This window comes from Oryctolagus cuniculus, chromosome 1 (genome assembly GCF_964237555.1).
Source record: "Oryctolagus cuniculus chromosome 1, mOryCun1.1, whole genome shotgun sequence".
NCBI classification, from domain to species: domain Eukaryota; kingdom Metazoa; phylum Chordata; class Mammalia; order Lagomorpha; family Leporidae; genus Oryctolagus; species Oryctolagus cuniculus.
Window position 1 is genome coordinate 23,794,350 of NC_091432.1, and position 18,817 is coordinate 23,813,166.

Consider the following 18,817-nt stretch of genomic DNA (forward strand, 5'->3'; position numbering starts at 1 on the left):
ATTCCCAACTTGACTCTCGCTGGGATTAAACATGACAATAGGTCTGATCTGATTTCATCATCATTAAAAAAAATCATCTATTTTTTTCACTTTATGTTTCTGTGTGGGAGCAAACTGTTGAAATCTTTACTTAATGTATGCTAAACTGATCTTCTGTATATAAATAGAATTGAAAATGAATCCTCATGTGAATGGAAGGGGAGAGGGAATGGGAAAGGGGAGGGTTGCGGGTGGTAGGGACGTTATTGGGGGGAAGCCATTGTAATCCATAAGTCGTACTTTGGAAATTTATATTCATTAAATAAAAGTTAAACAAAAAAATAATTGATTATCTAGATTATGACTTTTTAAGAATGAAAGTGGAGGCTATTAATAATTATGGATAAACTGATATGATCTGAGGTAAATGAGGACCATGTCTATCCTACCATTAAACAAAACAATATTTTGCTATTTCTGACCAAGATGCATTTTTTAAAAGATATTTTTATTTCTTTGAAAAGCAGAGTGACAGAAACAGAGAAAGATTTTTCATTTACTGATTCACTGCCCCTAATGGCTGCAAGAGCCAGGGCTGGGCCAGGCCAAAGCAAGGATCCAGAAATTGTATCCATGTATCTCACATGGTTGGCAGAGGTTCAAGTACTTGGTTAGTCATGCACTTTTTTCTCAAGTGCATTAGCAGAGAACTGGTTGGAAACAGAGCCACCGAATCTCAAGCCAGTGCTAGAATATGGAATCCCTGTGTAAGGAGTGGCAGCTTCACCTGCTGTGTCATGACCCTGGCCCTTAAAGATACTACATGACTACAAACATTTGTCAGAGCGCCTAGCACTCCGAGCCAAAAAGGGGATTTTGCTGTTTGTAAATAATATACATCATTTAAAAAAATAGAGTAGAGTTAGGAGAGCCTATAACAAGATGGGCAGAAACCTGAGTTTGGAAGGAGCCACCCATTTTTACTTTGGTTTGTAAAGGAAAAATAAGAGGAGCTTACACTTTCTCAGGAAAACAAAGCAAGATTAGCATTAGATTCACTTCAAGACAAAGTTCATGAAACACTAGCACTCTAAAGGAGTAAAACCATTAAAAAAGAGGAATTTTCTTCTTCCTCTAGTATCACCTGCCACATGGCAGCAGGGAGCCTGATTGGCCAGATGACCACTGATGTGCTGCTGAGTAAGGACAGCAAGGTGAGGAAGTGCCCAGCAGGACTTGACTGGGGTATCTGGCAGAGGTGGTGGTCTCCGGAGATGGATACTGTAAAACCCAGGAATAACTGGTGAAGAGGAGTCACAGTTAACCACTCTAACAAATCAGATTTATTCCTGAGAACATGTTGAGATATGTCTTGAGTAGCACTGTTCACTGTTTGAAGGAATGGTTCTTAGTAATGACTAAGTACATAGTACTCAGAAATAAACACGGGCTGTTCATGTCAATGCAACTACATTGACACCCATACATGGATGAGGTTAGCAAAGTTTGAATTATTTACGACTTAAAATGTATTATAAAGAAGCTTCTTAATTTGTCTTTTAGGACACCTTCTTAATCTTTTGTATTACTATTGACAATGTCACTAATTTCTTAGTCGATTTTCTCTTGATATAACTTAATATTTGAGACTAGATAATTGAGAAGTCCAAGAGTATGGTATTAGCATATGCTCTGCATAAGGTGAGGTTCTTTTTGTAGCACCATTACATGCTGGAGAGTATCACATTGTGAGACAGAGCAATTGCCTGTCTGGGATCTCACAATGACATTATGAGGATCCCAATTCCTAAAACCATGAACATATGAACTTGTGGATTAAGTTCATGAAGTTATGGAAGACACAACTAAATCATAACAACAACTATTCAATTTAAATAAGATGAGGCTCCCAAGGTGGATAAAAATACTGTGTATATGGTGTATGATTATCATCATTCAGTTTTCCCCCAGTGCCTTTATCCTATATCTCATCCTACTTTTCCATATCAAAAGAAGCATGTGCTTAGTTTTCCCAGGGTGAATTGAGATCTCCAAAATCCTTTATAGTGCTAAAATTCAAGGACCTTGAAAATTAAATTTGCATTTGATAGTCCTAACCAGCTAGGTGCTACTATTGATATTAAAAGGAGGCATTGCAAAAGTGTTGAGAAAATTTCAAATCCTGGCCCTGTCCCTTACAGTGCAAGCTTAAGCACCATCTCCACAGGTGTAAAACAGGAGAGAATACATAGTACTTTCCAACAGATATAAAGTTGTTGTAGGGATAAAACGCAGGAATTAACTGAGAAATCTATGTTAAGCACTTATATCAGCGTGAAATACACAGCAAGATTCCAGTATGTGTGAACTCCATGGTGTAAGACCTGAAATAATGATTTAATGCTGTATGCTGTCATGACATCTGAAGCTACATGGATCTTAATAGGCTGTACCAAAGGTTCCCCTCTGCATCTCTATTCTTGTGGACAAGACCCCTGAGCCAGACATATTTGCTTGTCATGAAGATCATATATAGTACTTGCTTATCCCTGAATAATGGGCTACTGCTCTCTGCCACTCTGCAGAAGTATTCAATCAAATACTTTCATTCTCTCCTTACTCAAAGTCTGCTCCCCTGACATTTATTGCTATTATGGCCCTGAGTGTAACTCCTTCAGTGTCTCTGTGCATGGCATGTAGTGACCACCTCTCATGAGGTATACATGATTAATAAATTTTTCCTGATCGTATCTGTGTCAGTTGTCAGACATTCTTTTTACTAGGGTGTATAGAAAATCAAATAAGCTGCTAATAACAATGACTAGTGTTAATACTAGTTATACAGGGGAATTAAAAAAGTTCATGGAAAATATAATTTAAGAAAGTGACTTTATTTTGGTGCAAAATTTTTGAAATCCACCAGGCAGTTTTTCATAATATATATTTCTGTGAACTTTTATAAGATCCCTTCATACTATTAAGCAATACTGCTACCAGAATCCATATGAATAGTGTAAATCTTTAACTGGGAAAAATAAATAACTGCACAGACTGTGGCACTGAGACTGATGAATGTAGCTCCTGCAGTCTGGACTTTACCATGCTATGATTCTGATATCCACTCAAGAGATTAGCAAAACACTCCAGCTTACACAGAACCACTATAGTGGAGGAGCAGATAAACAGATTCACTTCTGGATTTGTAACTTGGCCATACTCAAGGACTTTGAGGACTATGACATGGAACTAAATTTTTCAGAATTAGAGAACACAAGTGAAAATGTTGTTACGTATTCATAACTTATCTAGCAAGTTTTGTGTATCCAGTGCCTAAACTAAGCTCAAGACCTGCTGAGTAGACATGAAAATCATAATAATTGCAAAAGTCTAGGGAAATGAAGGATGTAATTTTGTTCTCCATGGCCATATAATGCAATGCAAACATTTCCAGGCCACACCAGCTAAGAATGCTAATGATGTCATATCATGACATACATGACTTACATACTGACATTCTTTCCATTTAATTAACTCAGAACTATCAAAAAATTTCCTTGATGTGAATTAAGATCCCCAGCAAATATTTGACATGATTTATTCCTCTCTGTTATTATCACAGAACTTTACCTGACCATTTCTTTTCTCACTGCTGCTGCTGCTATTGCTATCATCTGTTACCTTGTAATTACACATTCCAAGGTTACTATCTTCTGATATTTTCTACCTTTAATTGCATAGTGCTATAATAATCTTATGTTCCCTGGAATTTTCTTGTTATGGAGTCATGCTACACATCTGCAGGAAAATGAGATTTTTTTCTTTGGCCATACTTTTACTTATGCCCGTAATACAAACAGCTCTTCCAGCCTCTGTGACTACAGGCCTGGCCATCATTGGTCACTTTTACTGATACTTCTTTCCAGGAAAGTCAGCCAGCATTTTCTTTCACACTGACAAAAATATCCTGAATGAATCAAATTGCAAATATGCATTTATTTTACTAGATATACACAGACATGTCTCAAATTTCAATTAGTCTCAGGCCATCATCCCTAATATATACAATCTGAGTAGTGACAAAGAGCTCAACAGCCAGTATGTTCACTCATTCATTCATTCCCTCATTCATTTTGTCAGGAAAGTTATTTCAGTCTGCCTCTCTGTAAGGAGCACTTTGCTAGGCACTGGAACACAAGGGTGAACAAAATCGACTTGACACCTACTTTTACATAATTTACGGGCTAGGACACACAGAATGATTGTATTATGATTGCATAAAACATTTGTTCAAGAACATGAAATTCTGTTCTCACACTTGTTTACCAAATCAAAACCTCTATAGTGGGGGCAGGCCTTGAACTGAAACATTGAGTTCCCTTTATTGAAGACAATTGGCTGGCTAGAAAGTACCAGAATCAGATTAGTTACTGGAGCTCTTGAAAAACCGATGAAATGAAATTCAATAGCAGGAATAGAATGAGGTGTTTGAAGAGGAGATTAGAATCTGTTAGGCACAGGAGTCATAGGCAGCTAATATATAGGACAGTCTAGAAATTTCCTAAAGGCTCTGTGTGAAATATACCTTGCTTTCAAGGAGGAACAAGCCATGCTGAAGCCTGGCAATGGTACAGCAACTACCCAATGCCTACGTCCTAAGGAAAGGAAACTTGGCAGTGACCTGAGATCCAATGTACCAAGTCAAAAAGCATCAGCCCACTGCCCACTGGAGGGGCCCTATCAGGCCTCTGGGCTGAGTAGTCTGAGGACTGCTGATAAGACCACTAGAAGGAACGAACAGAAGCTGGAAGGAACATACTCGAGGAGCCGTCAATGATCCATCTTCCTTCACAAGCTTGCTCCTGACTGCCTCTCAGGCAAGACACCTGACTGATTTTTCTATCACTCTTTAATAGTTAATCCTCACCTTGTCAGTTAAAATATTTCAGCAATTCCCTTAGGCCAGTCAAATCTGAAAAAGTTTAAATTAGATGCCTCAGCAACATCAGTCATTCAAAAAGCTTCCGGACAGAGCAAGTCATGCCATGTCCCTCATTATAGAGGGAGGGTCTTGAATGAAACTCCTTAATGGGCCTTCTTCATGACTCTGGGGCAGAACGGGATACATTTGTATTACACCTCAGTAGGAATGTTTTTACAAGCCCTAGGAAGAATACATTTTACATTATCGGGAAGCCTCAAAATTTTTCAATGCAGCTGTAAAAGTCTACTTTCAGCAGAATGCCGTTAGCAATGCAAAACCTGATGCTGTCACCCCACTAAATTGTGCCCCCACCTTCTCCTGCTAGAGTCAAGTTGAGTGCAGCTGCGCCAGACACACCTTTCTCAATCTCAGCTCCATTTCACATTGAACCCTTTTAGACCTCCAGACCAACAGCTCCCCGTATTCCTTTCCAGGACACACTTTCCTGAACACCGATCCATAGCCAGATCACATCTGCCTTTTTAGGGAAAAATATTTTGTGTGCTTGCAACTGTGTTTGCTGAAATTTTACCTATACTGCGAAATCCTTTAAAATATTATCTTCTGGGGCTGGCATTGTGGTGCTGTGAATTAAGCCGCCATTTGTAATGTCAGCATTGCATACAGGAGCTCCTGTTTGTGCTATGGCTGCTTTGCTTCTGATCCAGCTCCTTGCAAGTGCACCTGGAAAGGCAGCAGAAGATTACACTGGTACTTAGGCCCCTGCCACCCCATATATATGTGACCTGGATGTAGCTCCAAGCTCCTGACTTCAGCCTGGTCCATCCTAGGCCATGTGGTCAGTTGAGGAATGATCCAGGGTGTGGAAGATCTTTATTTTCTGTCACTCTTTCAAGTAAATAAAGTAAATCTTTGTAAAAATAATGTAATAAAATAAAATACCATCTTCAACATTATGCTTCTTCATATTTGAATAAGGATAGTAAATCTCCAACCCGTAAATTCTCATGATTCCTTGCACTTCCATTATCTAACCCTCAGTATCCGAATTTAATTTCTACAAAGCCTTCTGGCTTGGTCCTACTAATATTTTCTTGCATTGGTCATCTTGCTCTCATATATAAGTGCTTCCCTACAATGCACATCACATTTCCTTGAGGATGATTTATTTTTAGTCCTTTATTTTTTGTGACTTTCATCCCTTCTTTTTGTCTTTTTTATTTTTTTCATGCCCTATCAAATCTCCATAGGGTCAGTAAGAAAGGTGATTTCCACACAGATCCCAATCCTTACTATAAACTTTAGAATAATAAAGTTTTTTTTTTTAACTTTTATTTAATGAATACAAATTTCCAAGTACAGCTTATGGATTACAATGGCTTCCCCCCCATAACGTCCCTCCCACCTGAAACCCTCCCCTTTCCCACTCCCTCTCCCCTTCCATTCATATCAAGATTCATTTTTGATTCTCTTTATATACAGAAGATCAGTTTAGCATACATTAAGTAAAGATTTCAACAGTTTGCTCCCACACAGAAACATAAAGCGAAAAATATTGTTTGAATACTAGTTATAGCATTAAATCCCAATGTACAGCACACTAAGGACAGAGATCCTACATGAGGAGTAAGTGCACAGTGACTCCTATTGTTGACTTAACAAATTGACACTCTTGTTTATGGCATCAGTAATCACCCTAGGCTCTTGTCATGAGCTGCCAAGGCTATGGAAGCCCCCTGAGTTCACCGACTCTGATCATTTTTAGACAAGGCCATGGTCAAAGTGGAAGTTCTCTCCTCCCTTCAGAGAAAGGTACCTCCTTCTTTGATGACCCGTTCTTTCCATTGGGATCTCACTTGCGGAGATCTTTCATTTAGGTTTTTTTTTGTTTGTTTGTTTGTTTTTCCCCAGAGTGTCTTGGCTTTCCATGCCTGAAATACTCTCATGGGCATTTCAGCTGGATCCGCATGCCTTAAGGGCTGATTATGAGGCCAGAGTGCTGTTTAGGACACCTGCCATTCTATGGGTCTGCTGTGTATCTCACTTCCCATGTTGGATCGTTCTCTACCTTTTTTTATTCTATCAGCTAAGTATTTGCAGACACTATTCTTGTTTATGTGATCCTTTGGCTCTTAGTCCTATCATTATGATCAATTGTGAACAGAAATTGATCACTGGGACTAGTGAGATGGCATTGGTACATGCCACCTTGATGGGATTGAATTGGAATGCCCTGGTATGTTTCTAACTCTACCGTTTGAGGTAAGTCAGCTCGAGCATGTCCCGAATTGCACATCTCTTCCCTCTCTTATTCCCACTCTTATATTTACACAGTGATCACTTTTCAGTTAAGTTTCAGCACTTGAGAATAACTGTGTATTGATTATAGTATTCAACCAAAAGTATTAAGTAGAACAAACAAAAAAAAATACTAAGAGGGATAACATATCAAGTTGCTCATCAACAGTCAGGGTGAGGGCTGATCAAGTCACTGTTTCTCATAGTGTTCATTTCACTTTAACAGGTTTCCTTTTTGGTGCTTAGTTAGTTGTCACCTATCAAGGAGAACAAGTGGTATTTGTCCCTTTGGGATTGGCTTATTTCACTCAGCATAATGTTTTCCAAATTCCTAACAGGGATCACTTTTCAGTTAAAATTTAAACACCTAAGAATAATTGTGTGTTAATTACAGAATAATAAAGTTTAATTTTAGCTTGTAGGGTCAGAGAAGATCTGTGAATCACTTTGGAATGAAAATTTTCCAGGTATGTGTTAATTGCTACTATTATTAGTTAATTCCATTCCTGCCGGAAGTCAAAGAGAATTAACCAACACCTAGAAGAGCATTTGTGTGGTACAGTCAAGAACTTAGCTAATGGAAATACGTGATGAAATGTTAAATAGATTCTCAGGTTAAACCTATGAATAATGATTTTTCATTGTAGAAATCTCTAAATAGTATCAATGGCATCTCTTTAGAGGAAAAGGAATAATCATTTTAAAGAGCTCACATATGGGTTCAATATTGGCTTGCTTTCACAAAATATTAAAGAAATTAAATGATTTTTACACGAATGGCTTTTCTTTATCAAACTATATCACCATTTGGCACTTAACTAATATTTTTTTTCCTACAGTCAATTCAAAAAAATCCATGATGAGAAATGTATCTTACCTCTGTCTTGAGAACTTTTAGTAACTTGCCTCAGGAGGTCATTTTCTGAAATTGTGCAGTGAGTGTGAATTTGCAAACTGCATAGCCTCCTGTGTACTTCCACTGGAATCAGCGCTGACACAGGGGTGAAGGCTCGTATTTATCTTCCACAAAGACAGTTAAACAGTAGGCGTCTAGAAAAAAGAAACATGACTGAAGGAAACCATAACAATGTGTTTTAAGGTCCTTCAATATCCCCAACTCAAGAGACTTAAGGAGTCAAAGTCAGCAGTAATCTTTCTCAAAATATGATAATTCCTGTCAGCATCTATTTTGCTGAAACTTAAGAGAAAAACAAATGAAAACAGAATACTTTGGGGACAATAAGAAGCCAAACCAAGTAAAAGTTATAAAGAAATTCAGTTTATGATTTTTCTAAGTTGTGTGAATTTTCTGCATGCAGAATATTTTCAATTTTAGATCCCATCAGACTTGACAAATAAATAAATAGCTTTCATTTATAATTGGGATATTTTTGGTAATGTATGGCACTAAAATGCTAGAAAATTACTCCTATTTTTAAGCAGAAGTTTTCCCTTCCCACGTTTTAAGATAATATCACTTATTATAAAGCACATTGTACTGAAATGGAAGAAGTGAATCTCAGCCAGGCTCAAATGAAGCAAATATATTTTATTTTAAGAGTTCCATCTAGGCCGGCGCCATGGCTCACTAGGCTAATCCTCCGCCTTGCGGCGCTGGCACACCAGGTTCTAGTCCCGGTTGGGGCGCTAAATTCTGTCCCGGCTGCCCCTCTTCCAGGCCAGCTCTCTGCTGTGGCCCGGGAGTGCAGTGGAGGATGGCCCAAGTGCTTGGGCCCTGCACCCCATGGGAGACCAGGAGAAGTACCTGGCTCCTGCCTTCGGATCAGCGCGATGTGCCAGCCGCAGCGCGCCGGCCGCGGGGGCCATTAGAGGGTGAACCAACTGCAAAGGAAGACCTTTCTCTCTGTCTCTCTCTCTCACTGTCCACTCTGCCTGTCAAAAAATAAAAATAAAAAATAAAAAAAAGAGTTCCATCTAAAATAGCTTATAATTTATCTTTTTTATTTACACTAATTTATTGACTCATTTAGCAGACATACTCATTATAATGTTCTTAATTCTCATTCTTTCTAAATAAGCAAATAATTAAATAAATAAAGATATTAGTATATTATGCTCTCCATAGGCTCAGTCTAACTCTAATCTTACACCTAATCCTTACCTTCCATCAATTTTCCCTATGACACATATCTATAAATCACATGTTGTTCAGGTAAGGTCCGTGGTAGAAGGAAGAATAGATCAATAGAAATGAATAACCCATAGAAAAGAGAGGATTTTATCCATCATGACAATAGACTCCAAACTGAAGAGAGTAAGTATCAGATGCATTCAAGACAATCCCTTGGGATTCTGTAGGGAAACATTTACTGTAATCCTATATGATTTACTTTTATTTTACATACAATTTATAGCACGCATTTTATGTGAACTACAGATATGTATATTTTTAAACAAATAATAGACATATCTTGGGAATATTTGGCCATTTTATTTTTAACTTATGGTGTGCACACACACACAAACTATATACTACATAATTTGGGAATTTCAAATCACTGAGTGATTTTAAGATATCAAAAATATAAGCTGCTTTCAATTTTAGGAAGATGACTTGGTAACAATGTAGAAATAAATGGAGGGGAGTAAATAATAAAAAAGACAGGAGAAGGATGTTGTATTTCTGAACCAAAGAAAGTGAAAATGAAGAGAATGAGATTGACTTGAGGCATTTTAGGAAGGATGAATTAGTATGACTTAACACAGTATCTAGAGAACTCCACTTCTCAGATTTTAGGCTTGATGATAGGACACCATTATTTGGAATGTCTAATACAAAAAATAGTCAGGCTGAGTTTGAATAAGCAGCATGAGATCAGTTCAGCATCTGAGTTGGAGTTCGGTGCAGGCATCTTTCTAAGAGATATTCAGGTAGCGGCTGAATAATTAAGTCTTGCTGAATAAGGACCAGATGGTGATTCAGATTTATGAGCTTTTAAACCTAGATGGTAGGTTATAAATGAGGAGGTTATAAATGAGGAGGACAAGTTTAGATTTCTTGGAAGCACTTAAAACCTAGCACATAGAAGAAATAAATAGTTGTTTCTATATTATCATTTCTTAGTACTAGAAAATTCTTCCTGAAACACCACATTTGTGCCATAGGCTTTATATTTGAAGCCTTCAAAATGAGAATCTTGTAGCATTTTGGAAAGATTAAGACTGGTCTAGTCATTAGATGGCTGCAGAAATCAAAAGAATGCCAAGGTGCTAAGTGAAATAAAGCAGGCACAGAAACAAATTCTTCATGTTCTCATTCATATGTTAAACCAGGGAGTGGGGGTGAAGGGATGATTGGAATGAATAGAGAATTACTGGTCCAAAGGAACAAAGTTTCAACTAGTCAAGAAGATTAAGTTTTGAGATCTGTTCTACAGCAGAGATTATAGTCAACAGTAATGAATCATACTTGTATAAATAAAAATAACTGGGAGAACAATTCAAATGTATCCTTACAAAAAAAAAAGGCATCTCCTATAGTCCAGTGTGGTAATAATGGATATGTAAAATAGATAGATTTAATCACTTGACATTGCACACATATATAAAGAGACCTCATTGTATTCTGTAAGTAGTACAATTATGAATGTATAATTAAAATGGGCCAGTTTTGTGGCACAATGAATTAAACTGCTTCCCGTGATGCTTGCATCCCATATGATTTCCAGATCAAATCCCGACTGCTCCATTTCCAATCCAGCTCTCTGATAATGCACATAGGAAGGAAACAGAAGATTAACCAAGTGCTTGGGCCCCTGCACTCAAGTAGAGACTTACATGATGCTCTTGTCTCTTGGCTTCAGCGTGGTCCAGCTCCAAACATTGAGGCCACTTGGGAAGTAAACCAGCAGGTGGAAGATTCATCTCTCTCTCTCTCTCTAACTCTTCCTTCCAAATAGATAATAAAGAGGTCTTTTAAAAATAACAATATGAAGGCCGGCACTGCGGCTCACTAAGTTAATCCTCCACCTGCAGCATTGGCATCCCGGGTTCTAGTCCTGGATGGGGCGCTGGATTCTGTCCTGGTTGCTTTTCTTCCAGTCCAGCTCTCTGCTGTGGCCCGGGAAGGCAGTGGAGGATGGCCCAAGTGCTTGGGCCCTGCACCCGCATGGGAGACCAGGAGGAAGCACCTGGCTCCTGGATTTGGATTGGCGCAGAGCGCCGGCCGTAGTGGCCATTTCAGGGTCAACCAATGGAAGGAAGAGCTTTCTCTCTGTCTCTCTCTGTTTAACTCTGTTTGTCAAAAAATAAATAAATTAAGAAAAAATAACAACATAAAAATAAACAGAAGCAAATGAAATCACAGGATGGCAGCATAGGGCCAGGGGCTGGATAGTATTATAATGGATAACATTGAACTGGGATCATAATAAAAAAATAGGCAAGGTAAACTTAAGAATTGTGTAAAAAATGAGATCAAAGGGACTCACATTGAACTTAATCAGAATCCTGTTCCTCATTGTATTACCACAGTGGGCTGATGACTTGATGTGGTTTGGAATTTTTTAGAGATTTTATTTATTTGAGAGGTAGAGCTACAGAGAGGGAGAGACAGAGAAAAATGTCTTCTGTCTGATGATATACTCCTCAAATGGCCTCAGTGAATGAAGTTGGGCCAACCTGACTTCAGGAGCCAGGAGCCTGGAGCCAGGAGCTTCTTTCAGGTATCCCTCATGGGTTCAGGGGTCCAACCTCTTGGGCCATCTTCCACTGCTTTCCCAGGCCTTGATTAGAGAGCTGGATCAGAAGAGGAGTAGCCAGGACACAAGTTGGCACCCATGTGGGATGCTGGAGCTGCAGGTGGAGGCTTAGCCTACTACTCTACTGTATTGATCCCTTGGTGTGGATTTTGATTAGTTTAGATGTAATGAGATTAAAATGATTATATATAGAAGAAAATAGTATAATACAAAAGGGGAAGTCAGTTTATTCTCACCATTAAACTGATGGTCAGCAGGTTTTAACTCAAGGTTTCAGGTCTCTAGAATCTTCCTGTAACTACAATATTGGATTAATGGGCCTCAGAGCAGATACCAATAGCTTTTTTTTCTAATTTTTAACAATTAAGCTCCAAAGCCTAGTCACTATTAAAAAATGTGTATAGTACCTCCTAAACCTTTATCTTTATGTATTTGTTATGCTATGAGTTCATGTGACAATGAATTTACTTGTGAATATTATGAGTATGAATATACATATATTCATTTTTCCATACTATAGGACTATACGAATTTATATCAACATGTAGACATTAGTCACCTATTAGTTTTAACATATGTAGACCTTTCTATTTTTAATGACTGCATATTTCATGATTTATATTATTGCAATTCATAAGCTTTTGTATTGTGATTTATTAATTTATAAGTTTTTTTAATTTCAGGGGTAATTTACATGAGTCTTCAATTCTTTTACTACTAAAAACAGTGCTTCAGTGACTGAAGTGGTAGTTTTAAAGTTATACTCTCTCTAAAAATGATTAATATTATAAAAATACTTAATTTAAACATAATTGTCAATGTAAAACACATACAATACAGGAAGAATATGCATACTGTCGCATCTGATAAGCTGGGAGACTTATAATTGCCGTATCACCCTTACTCTAGGGCAGGCAGAAATTTCCAGTTTGAATTTTGCTTGTAAAGTAGATGGATGAAGATTCATATAAAATTTACATGTGTATATCAATTTATCAACAACTAAATTTGTATAAGTTAAGTACAAGGCTACATATGTGATGTGATTTCAAAGCCTTATCTCCTCAGAATTATGTGAGTTGAATATAAGCTAAAATAGCATTGTTGAAACAATACTTGAACTCAAGAAACTTAAATGTGGGAGATCGTTTATATTATTCAGATGTCTTTTTTTTTAAGTTAACAAGCTGTCTTAAATTATGAATATAAGCTGTAATACTTCATAATAGCATTGAGTTAGAGCTATATTCTAATGATGATATTGGTCTCTAATTTTGTCTGAATTTTCTTTTTCTGAAATTTTCCATTTATGGTAAGTAGGACACGGTACATAATCGATATTTACAAATATTCTTTAGAAGTATGAGTGATGGTGACCTGCTGATAAGATTTTTTTTTTTTGCCAACAGGTTTAGCAAAAGTCCCATAATGAATTCCCACTGGTTTGGCATGGGTCATTTTTCTATCAATACACCAACATTATGGTTAGGAGGATTAAGTACATGGTTGGACCAGGCATCAGTCTTTGAGACAAAATACAGAGCAGGATATAGTTTCATAAATGCATATTTTAAAGCACATATTTTATACCTGATGATCTACAGGAATTCTGGAAGACCTGAAGATTGTATAATACTTTCTCTGTCTTTAAAGAATCTGCCACTTGGTAAACAAATTACCTTTATTGCCTGGTGTTTGGCCTAGCAGTTAAGCCTTAGGCCACCACTAGGCCACCCATATCCCATATCCAAGTGTCTGGGTTTGAGTCCTGGCTCTGCTGATGGTGTCAGTTTCCTGATTGTGAGCACACTGGGAGGCAACAAGTGATGACTCAAGTAGTTGGGCCCCTGCCACCCATGTAGGAGACCTGGATAGTGTTCCTGGCTCCTGTTTCAGTCTGGTACAGCCCTTGTAGTTGCTTTCATTCAGAGAGTGAAAAAGTGGATAGAAAAATGTGTGCTCTCTCTCTCAAAAAAATGATGAAAAATTACCTTTAATACTCCAATATGGGCTGACATATTTGATATTATGTATTTCTTTTTTTTTTTTATTTTTTTGACAGGCAGAGTAGACAGTGAGAGAGAGACAGAGAGAAAGGTCTTCCTTTGCCGTTGGTTCACCCTCCAATGGCCGCTGCGGCCAGTGCGCTGCAGCCGGCGCACCGCGCTGATCCGATATTATGCATTTCTTTACCTCTGGGACTATAAAAACCTTCTAGTTAATATGTATTATGAAATATCCAGATGAAATACCTTAACTTGGTTTTCAATAGTGTAGGTAGTGATTTTCATACATGGTTTATCTATGAAGCTTTTTTTAAAGATTCATTTTATGTATTTGGAAAGACAGAGTTACTGAGAGAGAGAGGTAGAGACAGAGAGAGAAGTCTTCCATCTGCTGGTTCACTCCCCAGATGGCCACAACGGCCGGAGCTGCACTGATCCGAAGCCAGCAGCCAGGAGCCAGGAGCTAGGAGCTTCTTCCAGGTCTCCCACGTGGGTGCAGGAGCCCAAGGTCTTGGGTCATCTTCTACTGCTATCCCAGGCCATAGCAGAGAGCTGGATCCGAAGAAGAGCAGCTGGGACTAGAACTGGGGCCCATATGGGGTACTGGCGCCACAGTGCAGGGCTTTAACCCACTGTGCCACAGCGCCGGTCCCTATATATGTAGCTTTTTAGATTAGTCATTACCATATCCCTGTAAATAAACTCCAACAGTAAGTTGTTCTGAAAGTCTAATATGATTTATTTTGTCCAGTAGAAAATACCTATTTTAAGAGGCCCAGTCTTTGGAAGATGTAAAATTAACACTGCAGTGACATAGTCGAGTCAAAACTGTGATCATGCACACAGCCATGTTAGAATTTTCTGCATGGTGAAGCCATATGTTCTGACTTTTCTGAGAATTACAAGTTATAACTCTCACTATTGAGGCCAAAGGCATGCTGTTATTTGGAAAGACAAGTGTAACATGGTTGTTTATCCTGTCAACTTTTCCATCATCCAAAGTCTTGGCTTAGAATACTTTAGTGATAATGTAAAAGAAAAAAAAGTATCAGGAATGTAGCATGTCTGTCATCCACTAGAAAGAATTGACAGAAATAATGTTTTAACCATCATTACAGCTTCAGAACTGAAAGGATCAAAACTTCCTAATTATCCCCGATGAAATTTTTCCTTTTGAAGTCAAAATGATAAAGTATCAAGACATGACTCAACCTAATACTCATATACAGGCTAACAATAGTTATCAAATACATGAATATAGACGTCACAGTAAAAATAGATATAATATTTTGTCCTGTGTTGTTATATTCATATTTAGCTTAGCCAACCCTTTCTTCATTGATAATGCCAGGTAAACTGTAGTTCAGACATAAATGAAGGATCACAAAATTTCAATTGGTGTGGCTAAAATTAATGAGGTTGAAATTCTGCAATGTTGCTTTGTGAAACTCTCACATACTGACTTTTTGTGGGAGGGGAGCCACAATCAATGACTTTTCCACCTCCACCTGGGTGCTCCAAATTCAAATAATACTGACTTTAGCATCTCATCATGGGGAATTGACATAATTAAGCACTCTTCAAAGAAAAATGCACTCTGATATCTCAGATGCTATTAAATATTTACCTGCCTACATCATTGCAGTAAATTCCCTGACAGAAAGTGATTCTACCCAAGTAGATCAAATGAGAACACCATATTGCCTTATATCAAGTGTATCCAGCTCTATGAATTATTAAACACTATATATCTATATGTATAAAAAATAAATGTAGTAACTGCATGGTCTGGAGACTGAAGTGCCTAAGAAAGTATGCCTAGAACATGTTTTTACAATGACCCCAATTCTCAGCTAGGACATGAAGCTCTCCATTATACTGATCTCTGTAGCCAGGGATATCCTCATATTGAATGTTCACCTCAAGATGTCATTAAGTAGAAAGGGAAATAATAATATTTAGATTATAGAATCGAGTGAGTTCTCTTGTACAAAAATTTAAGTTACAGTAGCTGAGAAAGGATACAGAATCCACCCAAAGAATATGAAGCCTCAAATTGGCTTCATCTGATCGGTAATGCAACTTAAATAGATAAAATAAAGAAAAAATCTGGCCAATATCTGTTCATACTCTGTAAGAAATTTTCTATTTACTTTTCCTCCAAATGTATTAGCTGCCATTGATGAACACTGTCTAAATTAAATACTTCATTAAGAATTGCAAAATAAAAACATAATCTTTTTTATTCATATTGCCTAATTACTTTCTCAAAATATTTTTATCAAATTAAACATTCATATCAATATATCTTTATCAACATACCCTTGCCACCAGCACTGAGTATTGTATTGAGAAAAATACTTTATTATTTGGTAAGTTAATTTAGATAGAGTGTCAGATTTTGAAAAATGGCTTTAGATGTTGTTTTCTTTACCTATTTTCTATTATCACATTATATCACAATTTAAAGTAAGGTAGCAAGGCTTATGTGAGAATTTTATTTTAATATTACATATGAACATCTTTCCTGGTTTGTATGTATTTTTGCATTGTAGCCATAGTTACACAGGATATTTATAATAAAATGCACATGAAAGTACTATATTTTTCTGCCCTTAAAAGATGCTTGTGATTTGTGGCTTCCAATTGTTAGTGAGCCATTGTTCCTAGCTCTCTTAATAGTAGTAGCCAATATCTGGTCATTTAATTCATGCAACACGCTACTCTAAGTACCTTTTATGAACCATTTAGTTTAATATTTTTGGCATCTTTACTCTTACCTCCACTGTGAATATCAAGATTCTCTAGAAGTCATTGAGTAATCTGACCTTCAAAACTAGACTATCTATTGGTAGCTTTGGGATCCACAAGGAGGAAGGCCTATACTTCTGGGAATGGAGAAGTCCCTACCTGTACTTGCCAGAAAGAAACGTCCTTGTCAAGGTACCTGGGAGTGCCTAAAGGTCAACCAATGAGGATCAGACCCGCCTCAACCTTTAACCCCCATGCCCTGAATCTATAAAAGGAGCTCTCCCAATCTCTGATGCGCGACTTCCCTGGCCCCCGCTCAGTTGCACTGTTGGGACCAGGGAACCTCGCCCGGGAGCAGAACCCCAATAAAAGCCTGTGAATTAATTGATTTGTCTGCCTGGGAAGATTTGTTATGCGCCAGACATCTTGTATCTATAGAAACCATATATGTAAACAATACCTATATTGTTTCTTGTCTATGATCCATCTTCCAGGTTTTTTTTTTTTTTCTGAAGCGCTGTTGAAATTAGGAGACATACAAAATAGCAAATGAAGAGTTTTTCTTACTTTCACAAAATAAATGAACATTTACTTGAGTATAAATTTCTCAAATATTTCTTCAAAATTTTGTAGCTAAGGGTTCTTAAATAGTGTATTTTTGAATAAAAAGAAGTATTAACATAAAGTAAGTGAATTGTAAGAATGAATGAGGTAGCTTGTTCAATAAATTCTGGTTTTGCTTCACTTTATTCAGAGATCAGCAAACATTTTCTGTAAAAAGCCAAATAGTACATTCAGCTTTATGAGGTATGCATTCTGTTGCTGTCGCTCCCCCTCTTTGTGGAGGAACGACACTAAGCCCTGCCTAGGCTTCATATCCGAGTCACGGCACCATTATGTCGCTCCCCCTCTTTGTGGAGGAACGACACTAAGCCCTGCCTAGGCTTCATATCCGAGACACGGCACCATTATGTCGCTCCCCGTCTTCGTGGAGGAATGACACAGGACCCTGCGCTGTTCTTTTGTCTGCTCGGCCCTCCCTGGGTTTGCTGCTGGTTCTTCCCGGGTTGGCTACCGTCCCTTCCACCTCAGTGGAAGGGCGGTTCGCCCTGGCCACTTTCCCCACTTCCGCGGGGGAGCGGCACACCGCTGGCCGGCTCTCTCGGGGGCTGCACAGGTGTTCCTTCAGGTAGATGTTCCTCTTAGATGTTCCTCGTGCATGTTGTCTCGCTCCTCCTTTATAGTCCTTTTCCACCAATCCCAACTCTGCTACCCACACGCCGAGTACACTGCTCTCCTCCAATCAGGAGCAAGTCCTACAGTTTATTGGTTGAACTGGAGGCAGCTGTATAGAAGCTGTTTCCTCCTCTCCCAGCGCCATATTGTGGGAGAGCAGATGCATAGAATAAGTCTTAATTCCAGTAACTTAGTCTAGTCCAAGTTGCTCCCCACAGATCCCCCTTTCTTTTTATTTTTTGGCGTTGATACGCGCCTGTCTTCGGTGCCCCGCGGCACACACTCTGCTCTGCTTGCTAGAGTTGCCCACAGGTGCTTACAAGTCCTATCAATCAGGCAAACCGAATCCGGGTCCTCTCTTCGCCATGTTGTGAGGAGGTTTTTAGGCGCTGATACCTGCCTGTGTTCGGTGCCCTGCAGCACATGCTCTACTCTGCTAGAATTGCCTGCAGGTGCTTACAAGCCCTATCAGGCAAACTGAATCCAAGCCTTCTCATTGCCGTATTGTGGGGAGACTTATTGGTGTTGATAACGTGCCTGTCTTCGGTGACCTGCAGCCGCCCACAGGTGCTTATCGTCTTACTAATCAGGCAGACCGAATCCAAGCTCTCTCATTGCTGTGTTGTGGGAAGACTTATTGATGTTAATTCGTGCCTGTCTTCGGTGACCTGCGGCGCATAAGCTGCTAGCCGCCCGCAGGTGCTCACCACCTCCCTAATCAGGCAGACCGAATCCAAGCTCTCTCATTGCCATGTTGAGGGGAGGCCTTATTTTTCTCTATTTCTCTATCTCCGGGCATTCCTATCTCTCCCATTTTACTTCTATCTGCCAGCATTCCTATTTCTCTCATTTTACTTCTAAACTTCTGTTTCTCTTATCCCTGC